The sequence below is a fragment of the Rhodamnia argentea genome, chromosome 5 (genome assembly GCF_020921035.1).
Source record: "Rhodamnia argentea isolate NSW1041297 chromosome 5, ASM2092103v1, whole genome shotgun sequence".
Taxonomy (NCBI): Eukaryota; Viridiplantae; Streptophyta; class Magnoliopsida; order Myrtales; family Myrtaceae; genus Rhodamnia; species Rhodamnia argentea.
Window position 1 is genome coordinate 19052775 of NC_063154.1, and position 12339 is coordinate 19065113.

The 12339-nt window shown below is 37.9% G+C and overlaps 1 pseudogene; it reads right to left on the reverse strand.

Annotated features, from left to right (window-relative positions):
- Window positions 1–2325: 2325 nt before the first annotated feature.
- On the reverse strand, window positions 2326–4656 carry LOC125315235 (annotated as a pseudogene).
- Between the last annotated feature and the right edge of the window lie 7683 nt (window positions 4657–12339).

Consider the following 12339-nt stretch of genomic DNA (forward strand, 5'->3'; position numbering starts at 1 on the left):
ATATTAATGACATGTGGATGTTTCACCTTTCACCATTTCCTCTTTCAATGTATGTTACAAATACATTGATGTACATTGATATGGATTGGTATTTCACTTTTCACATTCCATGAGCGGTTTTTCCTCTCTCAATATAATATACCCTCCAGCCTATAAATAGAGACTTTTGTAAACTTGTTGAGGCGATGAAAAGTGAGTTAACATTTGCTTCCGCTTCTCTCTTACCTTCTTCTCTTATATTATATTTTCAAGTTCACTTTGTATTTCCGAGTTGATTCCAAAGATCACTGTTTACTTTTACAACATAAATAACTACTTTAATGATCAAGTGGAATTTGTTTTGTGGCTTACCAATGTATTTGTTAATTCGACTGAATTACCAACTTTTCTCATATTAAGTTATCGATTGATTTTCGTCACTAACCACATTTCTTTTATATTGATTGGTTTTGAAAAGTACCGACATTTATTTATACTTTTACTAATACCAAATATCTAAATAGTCTGTTGATATTTATTTTTGTATCTTTCGGATACGTTGAAGTTACTAAATGTTATTCGAAACTGTCAACCGTAATTTGGTTGATTTATCAACATATCTCACATTAAATCACTAACTAGATTTAGCTAGTTACCAATTTTTTTTTATCTTTCTTCATTTTGAAAAGGAAACCCATTGTTATTTATAATTCGGATATTACAAACCCACATTAGTTTGATTTATTTCCCAACATTTGTCATTTTATGATCCCAAATCGTTTTAGTACCGTATTAAATTGTTAGTTGTTTGGTTTTAAATTGTGCCAACATTTATTTACACTTCAAACATTAGCAACTATCAAATAATATACTATCGGACCATTTTCTGATTAGTAAGTTTTATATGAAATTATCAACTTAATCTGACTAGCTTACTAACATTCGTCAACATTGTTATCAACTATCTCTAGTCAGTTACCAATTTTATTTTATTTTATGATGTTTGGTTTTAAATAGTACCAATATATAATATTTATGATACTATTAACTATTTTTCTAAAGGGTTAATACCACGAAAAGTCTCAAACTAATACATTTATGAGAAATTTCCCCCAAACTATTATTTTGATCATAAAAAACCTAAACTGGTATACTTGTAACAAATTTACCCCAAACCGGCACACATATGACAATTTTAGCCGTTGTTAGTTTTCCTTAAATTTAAGCTTCAAATTACTGAATTGGATGGCAAATAGTGGTTCGTGGGTGTACCATTTTTGGGTTTTAACCTTTGTCACAAGTGTATAAATTTTAGATTTTTCGTGTTATTAATCCAATTTAACAGAGGGTAACTTTGTCACGGGTGTATCAATTTGGAGTTTTTCGTGGTCAAAAAGTTTAATTTATGGTAAATTTATCCCGGATGTGCCAATTTAGGATTTTTTGTGGTAAAAAAAAACAGTTTAGGATAAATTTATCACAGGTGTACAAGTTTGAGGTTTTTCTTAGTTAAAAAAATAGTTTGGGGTAAATTTGTTACGGGTGTACCGGTTTGGAATTTTTCATGGTATTAACCCTTTTGTAAAACAATTTGTCAATATCTATTATGATGATCATCTTATGGCTATTGAGAACGAATCAATTCAGATGGTTAGGTTTATCAATTGTATTGAAGTTACTACTTTGTACTCGAGTTACAAACCACAATTTGATTGATTTACCAACATTCCTCTCATTTAATTATCAACTAATTTTAGTCACTTACCAAATTTTATTTGTATTTTTTTCGTGACGTGTTCATTACTAACTATAATTCGATATTACTAATATGAATTTGACCGTTTTGCCAACATTTTTTGTGTGGCTTATCGTCGTTTCAAGGTAATTGTTAAAGTTGCCACCACCGTGAGACCCTCTAATTACAATCCAACATTGACGATTCACAGGCCACGAGCGACGGTGGGCAAGCAACACACTATGGGGACGGAGACCATTTTAGGATGCAGTATAGGTTTGGGTTCGAGTCTTTGTATTTTTGTGGTAAATTCCACGAGGAAGTAGGGACATTTTGGTCATTTTATGACTCTCTGATTTTAGAGGCTCGTAATCTTTTCTTAGTTGGTTATATTTTCCTCCGTCTTTGATTAGCAGAAATTCTTAGAAATATGGATATCTCCAACGTTTATGTTTAGTTAATTTATATATTAGTGATATCCTTGATTTGTAATAGTTAAGATTCATAACATTTGATCAAGATTGGCCAACTTTATTTGATGATGGCATATTAAATACACGATTCTCCTAATTGTCATCAAGCGTATCTTATAAACAACTTTAATTTTTAACCTATGCATCTCGAGAACAGCTATTCGAACTAAAACCTAGCTTTCCTCCAGCAACATCGTACACAACTTCAAACGTTTTCTGCTGCGCATTACCATAAATGACCGGATCACTATCGGCGCCATTCGCTGCAAACGCTAGGCAAACTTGCGAGGCCTTCACGGCGTAAAATATCCCACTAGGGTCCAAATCGAGGTCGACTCCCTCGGCGAAAGAGAATGTCATCGATGGGACCGCGACCGTGCTCTCTTTGCTGAAGTCATAGCAAGTATCGAAAAGGGAAACCGCCGGCGCCCTCGAATAATTCGCCATCGCTTTCTTGAATGCGGTTCCCAAGGCTCTATAAGCTGTCGGAGGCAATCGGTAATGACAGTTCCCGAGTCGATGATGGCACCTCCATTTGAAAAAACCATAGATGGTATGGATAGAGGATTCCCTTCTAAACTGATTCCTACTATACTTATTCCATAGAATTGCGAGCTTTGTTGGACCGTCGATAATGGTGTGAAGCTAACTAAGCTCGGCGCTCCACCCTCCTTGCCGAAAGTCAAGTATCCCGTGGAGTTAGTGGAAGAGGGCAAGCAGTAGGAGAAATACTTGCCATATTTGTCCGCGGTTTGTTCCACAATGGAGATATTATCGTCCGACAGTCCGATCAACCCTGCGGCTCTGGCGAAGAGGCCTTGGTTGTTCTCACCGCAGCCGAATTCGAAATTGTCAATCACCTCCTTCGGCGATATTGTCAACTTCTCGGTTGCAAAGAAGCCAACCGAAGACGAATTGTCGCCATAGTGGATTGAATATAGACATGTCGACCCGCTACATCGCGAACTACCTAGAGATCGAAGAGCACAACACACTGCTTTGATTAGTTCTAGTCAATCTTGTGCTAGTTTTCAATTTTTAGAATTGGAGATTCCTCATCAATGTTTGAAGAACATTCTAATAAGACATCATATATTTTTAAGCATCTCAAATGTGGTTGATTTTTACCGATCGAGCCAAGCCGAGAGCATGATGGCGAGGTGCACAAGATATTAGCATAGGATGACGAGTGCGACGGGTTAAAGATCGGGTCAGCCCGAGTGTAGCAAGATCCCACACACGGCTTGCACCGGGTCTACGTGAGAGGACTGCCGGTGTCGAAAATGAGAGTGAGGTCCTTTCTTGGTGTGCCGAGTCCAATCGTCACTAAGTAGTTGCCAGTGCCGACGGTGATGCCGGACTTCGCTAGAAGACGGGCTGCCGCCGAAGCTTTTAGGATGTGGCTGCTGTTGGAAGATTGGGACTGAATTCACCCGACCCTTGATTCATCTTGGAGCAGGATTTTGGTGTGATTTAGAGGACGGGGGCCTTGAACAAGCCGAGAGCATGGGCCATGATTGTGAATTACCTCCAAGGTTGACTTACGGTTGCCGCCTAAAAGCATTTCATATGAGAGTAAGAGATTAGGTGAAATATTAGTTGGTATTCCACTAGTAAAAAAAAAAAAACAAATAGAATCTTCCATTTTCCATTCAACAAAGACTTCGCTTTGGTTTGGTCAACCTCTTAAACATGTATTCCCACTTTCTCCTTTCATTTCTTTTAATTATTTTGTCATTTTCTATCAACATTATTCAATTAGAATTATGACCACCATCATTGTATGACCAAGTCCTCTCAATGAAATGCAATTTGAACTATTTGGAGCGAGCAAATGCAAAAGAGACGGATCACCTACCATATGTCTTCTTCTAATCACCCTCTCACCTCTTAATTTCCCTCATTAATAGTTTAAAGCGAAGCCAACTTGGCCAAGTTGGATCGGACCCAAACAAAAGTATCTCGTGTGAAAAAGAGAAGGAATCCATGGCAACTCACGGGTGCAAGGCATGACTTCCAATGACCAAGCGGGGAGAGAGAGACCCACCTTTGGTACTTGAAGGTGAGCAAGAAGGAGAAGGATTACAAAGGGTTGCTAAAAAACTAAAGACTCTTTCTGTCTTTGCTTCTTAATCTAAAAAACTTGCGAAAAAGAGTAGTAACGTTGGCCCAAGCTCATAAAGAAATTAAGACATAGTCAACAGTAACAAAGACTACGATGAACCCACATAGAGATATAGATTGAAGTAAATCCCTGGATTTTGAGAGAGAGAGAGAGAGAGAGAGACCTTTGGCGGTGGAAGGTGAGCAAGAAGGAGAAGGCAAGAGAGAGCTAAGCGACACAGTGTAGCTTGCAATCTTCCCTTTTGCTCCATAAGTATAACCATCGTGCATGAAGCGGATCATGAGGACATGGAGAGAGAGTAAGAGGAGGGCCTTGCTAGACACACAGAAAAATGAGCCCTCCATCAATCCGAAAGAGAAAGGCAGAAAAAAACAAAAATTGAATTGCTTCTCCAAATTTTTGCCAATTATACTCTCTCGTTCAGCCTTTTACATAGGACTTTTCCACCGGCGATTGCACATAAGATTAGAAAGCCATACATGTCATCCCTGTTAAGATTAATCACTTTTCAGATCTATTCGGTTATGCTATATGTAGTTCTAACGAGTTCTTGGCGGAATCAGTCCCCATTAGGAATTAGTCGCCTTCCTCCACTAAATCTTTAGTTTTGTTGATAGATTACAATTATCGAGCACGAGAGCCGGTCATACATCTGAAGAGATAAACAAGTTTTTGTCCGACCCATTAGGAATTAGACATCGTGCGAACTTAGTCACTAATACAATGTGGGTGATGCCCCTTTAGGAGATTTGCCTACCGAAGGATTTTGTATTTAGAGGTTTCCCTTTAGGAGATTCAATCAAGAGAAGTTCGCTTCCAGAGCTACCTAAATTTTAAATCCATGTGCAATGCAGCTACATTACTTGACTCTTTGGAAGGGGCATCCACGTTATTCCTCGTGTGTAAATCAACCTTGTTGTGACTCACTGGAAAGGGTGCCCATGCAATTCGCCCGAGTCGAGTTCCTTTCGGTAGGGGATAATGCTGAAGAACTAATAATGATTAAGACTATTGTTTTGCAGGAAATGAGTGATTTGGAAAATATTTTCCCGATAATGATGGTATGAATTGATTGAAATAATTAGTTAATGAAAGCAAAATATCATTACCAACAAAAAATTGATTTTAAACATTTGCGTAGACGATAAAAATGTTTGTCCTTCATTCATTTTTGTAAGAGATATAAGGGATTATTTTTTGGAAAATGCTTTCTAAATCACTCTATCTTCCCCAAAACAAACGGATCCTAAGACTACACGGAGGTTACACTATTGATTAATTTTATTTTTTCTTGGATTTGTTATTATCTCATTAAGATTTTAGTTGATAATTTTTTGTTCTCAATTGTATCCGATTAGGAAACCAGCTTTACCGATTTCTATAGTTGACTTTCGGTTATGAATTGATACGGAGATTATTGAGTTGTTGCCTAGCTTTGGCATTCCTTCTCCTTTATTATGTCTTTTGTTGGACTTCCTTTCCTTTCTTGCTATCCCATTTTTTTGCAATTCAAATTAGTGGCAAGTTTCACATGTTTGAAGATGTCGTAAGTCATATTTGTTTAAACATGCCCGACAAAAAACTATCTTTGTAGAAATTAGGAACATAGTTTTTTTTTTTTTTTTGTCGAATTTGGAACATAGTTGACATGTCGTTGATGTTAGGTGCCGGTGGAAACGGTCTGAAGCTCATGTCAAGTAAAATAATTTCAGATAGGAAATAATCAGACACAAATTTCACATGACGGAGGTGAAAAAGAAAAATATCAAGTGGAAACGGTCTGAAGCTCATGTCGGGGAAAAGTCTATTGCGACATGCGAATAATCACATGGGGTAATCTTTTTAAAAGAAGAGGTGACGACACAAATGATTCTTGATTTTGGTTTAATATGCAGCGTAATCCCTAAACTTTAAATTTATTTAATATAATTTTTGAACTTTGATCTAATGTACAATGTGATTTCTGAACTTTTAATTATTTTAAAGTGATTCATGAACTTTTGGTACATGTTCAATTTAGTCCCCGAGCTGTATAATAATACTCAATGTTGTCCTTCTATTAATTTAAGTTTAGGGACAACATTAAACACTTTCATACAATTTAGGGGACTAAATTGAACATGTAGCAAAAGTCTACGGACTACATTGAGCAAATTAAAAATCCAAGGACTGCATAACACATTGAACTAAAGTTCAAAGACCACATTGAATAAATTTAAAGTTCACGGACCAATTGGACAATGAGTCAAAGTTCGGGGGCTATTTGTCTCTGTTATCCTTAAAAAAATACTTTGTGCAGTGATAATTTGGGGATGATTGTTGACTAATGTATCACTTGATTTTCTCCCTAGATCAAACTCCATGCCAAACTTTGTAGTATCATAAGCTTTGCTAGTCATACAACTTGTGTCCTTGTCAAGATCATAAGCCGGCGAGACAAATAATACACTGTTCAAATGATTGAACTAATGAAAGTGGGTTTTTGCATTTTTACGTGCCAAGTCGTGAAATTTGCGTGATGAGTACTTGCTAGTAGATTGATTGAATTTGTTAAAAATACATCTTGAGTTTGAGCCCGAAGCGAAATTTGAATTTCAAAAATAAATATATCTTGATTGCGAAATTAAAGATAAGAGAAAGGAGCATACGATATTCTTTTGGCTTTTAGAGTTGATCAAGAAAATCAAAGAAATTCTAATATGGAAGTGGGTTGACCAAACTTGAATTTTGCATTGGATAAGATTTGTTTTGAATATTGCGTAAATCTATCCTTAGTGGAATCGGTCTGATATTTTTCTAATCCTAATTGGAGAAGGTTTCGTATTTTGGATCCAACCCTTGCCCATAAATTTAAAGCAGATCTTCTCTATAAAGTGTATCAAAGTGAAGCTTCTACTAGTGAATTACATCTCTAGTATTTGAAGCCAATTAAACCTTGTGAGTAAGATTTGTGTATTTCACTTGAGTTATTGGATGTGTATTTCACTTGTGAGTTATTGGATGTAATTGGGACTATGAAGCACTAGGATTGTTTGAGTGACTCAAGTGTAGTTGTAATATCCATTGTATCGCTTGATCATGTTCTTGCTCTCCTCGTGAACGTAGGCCCATATGACCGAACTACGTAAATTTGGTATCCACTTTATTTACTTATTCCGTTTATTTTTGTTGTTTGATCGCTTGCGTCCTCACAACAATTGGTATCAAACCTATTCTTTACTTGACTTAAAGCGAATCGATTGCAACAAAAGAATGTAAAGTGAAAAATGACATATTTGATGGGAAGGATTTTAGTTTTTGGAAGATGCAAATTGAGGGTTATCTATTTCAAATGAAACCTCACTTAGCCTTATTTGAGGAGAATCCAAAAATGATGAAGCAACTAATTGACAATTTGTTACATGCACGAGCAATGGGTGTTTTTCAACAGACGTTAGCTTGTAATGTCGCATTTAATATCATGAAAGAGAAGACCACTGCGAGTTTGATGAAAGCCTTGTAAGATATGTACAAGAAGCCCTCTGCTATCAACAAGGTCTATTTGATGCGGCATCTGTTTTATTTGAAGATGAGCGAATGTGCATCGGTTGCTAATCATATCAATGAATTCTATGTGATCATTAGTCAATTGAGTTCAGTTGAAATTAATAACGAAGATGAGATATGTGCTTTGATTATATTATTATCATTGCTTGATAGTTGGAATACTATTGCTATTATTGTTAGTAATTCCTCCGGGTTAACAAGTTTGACATTTAATGGGATCCAAAATTTAATTCTGAGTGAGGACATATGTAGAAGAGAATCTGGCGAATCTGTATCTATTGATTTAGTAGGTGAAAATAGAGGAAGAACTATTGCTGGTATTAGCCTAACTAATATAAACATGAACAGACATAGTCGGTCTAAGACTAGTGGTACTATTTTTCAAACTATGGCAAGAGGGGGCATCTTAGAAGGAATTGTCTTAAGCCGAATAATGAGAAGGGTAAGGGAATTAAAGTTGAGTCTACTAATGACGTTGTAGCTATAGTTGACATTAATTCATATAATGCTGATTTTGTCTTGTCGGTCACTAAGGATTCACCGTTTGGCGGATGGGTTATGAATTCCGATTGTTCCTTTAATGCTACACCAAACAAGAATTGGTTTACTACTTATCAGTGCATGAATAGTAGTAAGTGTAGTTGGGAACAATGTTGAATACGATGTTGTAGGTGTTGGCAAAGTTAAAATCAGAATTCAAGATGGTATTTTAAGGACATTAAATGGAGTTAGATATATTCTAGAGTTGAAGAAAAATCTAATTTTCTTAAGTGCTCTAGATTTAGCTAGGTGTCAGTATTCTTCAGAGCATAATGTTTTGAAAATTATTCAAGGTGCTTTAGTGATAGTGTAAGGAGTCAAGCATAATGGCATGTATGAGCTTCAAGGTGAGATAGTGACTGATTTCACATCGGGGACGTCGGATGCATATGTTTGAAAGTATGAATTGTGGCACATGCGTTTGTGGAACATTAACGAGATAAGCCTGAAGGCTTTAAGTGAAAGAATTTTATTGTGTGGTTATATTGCTGAATAACTGAACGTCAAGGCCAAGGAGGCAAATCAAAAGGAGGACCAAAGTATTGCGTAGTAACTTATATAAGAGAAAAAGTCATTTGGGGTAGTCAACGGGATAAGAGGGTTGCAATTAATTAGCTAGGTCTACGAAAAAGTCTCGAGGGTTCAATGGATATCTCCATTTGATGTCACATCTCAAACCCTACGAGCACGACAACATCCCTTCTGGCCACGCTTATGTACGGTTCTCCAGGATCCAATGGCCAACGAAATTTGAACTAAACATGAATGATAGGCACACACAGAAGCAAAAACCAAACTCCATGCAAAATAAATAACAACACGATAACTTGGGACGGTAAAACAAAACTTATATACATATTCACATATCTATTACAAAGTCAAACCCAAAGCTTCAGAGGCCACTATACAAGCTTATGACCACATACAATAAAAAGGATCTAGTGGTCGAAGCCTAACTCCTCCTCTAGATAGGTACCCTCAAAAGTCAAAAGGGCGACTAACCTAAGCCCCATCTTCACTATCCTTGGACGACGTCCCTAAAGCTTCCTCATCGTCGGTCACCGATGGCGTCTCCACATCGGATGGCTCCACTACCTCTATGTCCTCCTCGGGCTCCAAAATCCTCGATTCTAACTTCAAGTCTTCATGGCTCGTATTGGGGCTTGTCACCATGCTATCGGGAGGGGCAGCCTGAGTGGGATCCTATTCCCCAACTCCATCATAGGAAATGTCGAATCCTTCAATAGTCTTACCAGCATATCCTCATGTCTGTATGTCCATGCCAGGTATGTATGGCGCGTTCAAAAATTCTCTCATACATCTAACCGGATATTCGTGGTATGCCTATAATACACTTTGTCTTCCCCCACGGGATACTCCGTAATTACAGTATCCATGTCCCGAGGAATCCCAAATCTCTGTAGTGGCTCATTCATTGTCGAAGTGAAGGGTCTGAAAAAGGGTAACCCACGAGGACGTGAGAATAAATCTTAGTAAGAAAGCCCATAATCCTAAACTAGGGTGATAGTGCCTCCGGACCCATCCTAGGTGAGCGATTCTCAACAAATTCTCACTCAGCCAATAAAAAACACAAAATAATTCAAGAAATAGACATAATTCTTTCTTCTAACTTATTATGCCTTTAATAAGGCCACGTTACTTAAAAGCCCCCGTTTAATGCATCATGCTACAATATATATGGACAGACCCGCGTAATAACGCCTTAGGCCATTTTATAGTCCGGACCCCGTAATAACGCCTCGAGGCTAGCATCTCACGTTTAATGTCTCGGGATGAAGATAAAACTCCGTGTAATAACGCTTCGGGGTAAAATATGGTCTTATAAACACAAACCCCGCATAATAACGTTCGGGGTAAAACTTTCACACTCACGCTCCATTTTTCATCATAAAGTCCATATACAAAAAATAATCACTTGAACAACCCATCGGTGCCACATGATCACATAAAACAACCCGAGCAACCAATCTAGACCATATGATTCTACTAAATTTCCTGAATAGCAGATCGGAACCACACGATCTCAGTATACTTCCCAATTGCTCAATCGAGACCACCCGATCTTTCTAATTATCCCAATCACTCAATCAAGGCCACCCAATTTAATTATACTGAAAAAATATTCAATCGGCACCACGCGATTCACTCACGTTGAATAAATAATTAATTGGGACCACCCGATTAAATCACATTAATGTTGACACCTGATTTTTGATCAATTTCCCTTTTGTATTATTTTCCAAAATTCACTAAAAATTCACAAAAAATCAAAAAAATTAAAAAATCAACATTGGAAGCCTTGGCCAAGCCTAGGGAACCAATTTGGAACAAAAAATAATTTTTCATATTTTACACATTTTTAATATTTTCGAAAAATATGAAAATACTTGAAAATTCATAAAAAATACTTTTCGAGGTCACAAAAATACACAAAAATGTCCTATATTTTTCATTTAATCCCCTTTTCATGTTGACCTCAAGAAAAATTGAAAATTGAGTTCAATTTTAGGTGTGCCTTCACAACACCTAGAGTTGAATTTGCATAAAAAATACCAATTGAGTCTTTTTATTTGCACTTTTTGCACATTTTAGGTCTAGACATTCAATTGTAGTCCCTTTGAACTTCAATTTGATCAATTACACCCTCAATTGCGCCAATTGCATGAATTTAGCAAAATCCCCAAAATTCTTTGCAATTTAGTCCCTCAATTTGCCAATTTTTGAAATTACTTTTAATTGAGGGACTATCATGATAAAATTGGACTGTCCCTCTATGTTTTCATGCATTTAAAATCTATTGGAACAGGTCTCATAGTCCAATTTGGCCAAATTGATACTCAATTGAAGTTTTCCCCAAATTGGCAATTTTGAAAAATTTGGGGCTTTTGTTGAAATTGATAAGAATTTTTGGGCAAAATCACATTTTTATATAGAATCCAGGCTCTTAAGTACAATTTTGAGGTTTAATTGCAAAAATTCCCAACCAATTTTGTTTAATTTTGAAAATTGCATGAATTTCACTATCTAAACCGGTTCAGACCGGTCTGACCGCCGGTCGGACCGGTCGAACCGGTCCACAACAGTTCATCATCTTCTTCACAGAACTCGCGCGAATGGCAGATTTGAAGGCCGAGTTTCAATGGACAAATTGAGGCTCAATTCGAACTTAATTGAACTAATCGGTTGAGGGCTTTTATTCTACGGGTTGAGGAGCGTCAATCCTCACCGGCGGCGAGGCCAATGCTCGCCGGAGACGGTCGCAATCGCCGGTCAAAGTCACGGCTGCACATAAAAGTCAAACTTGGCAAAGACGCGTGCAATTGACACTCGCTTGGACTCAACGGACGTCTAATGGACTTGGACGGAATCCTAGTGATTCCGTCACCGTCCGGCGAGCCCGAAATCACGTGGGCGCACGTGGAGGTAGCTCGGCCAACTCACACCCGACGCGCCAAATTTTGAAAATCGAGTATAAATAGCAAGGAAGATTCGCGAACAAAGGGGGGCTCATTTGTTCACACGCACGCCAGAATAGAGAGAGAAAGAGAGAGCGAGAGGTGAGAGAGGTTTTTGCGAGCTTTAGCGTAGCTCGCCGGAGTTCGAATCGCGCGACGTTCGCCCGGCCGATCCACACCAAATCGAACCCGGAGATCACTGCCGGAAGCTAGCTCGAGCCACCGGGAAGCTATCGCACCATTCCGATTGACCTGTGACATTCAAAAAAGACAAGGTGAGCTCTCGATTTCTCTGCTGCACGATCATGGCATCTCCCCGTTCTGAACATGATTGATGAAATTATTGTGTGCGTTTTCACCCTTGAGCTTCACCGACCATGATCGCATCCTTTTTGTGCATCGATTTTGCTTGATTCGCCCGAGTCGAACCTCCATTACAACTCGGTGCGGCCGAACACCGGCCGG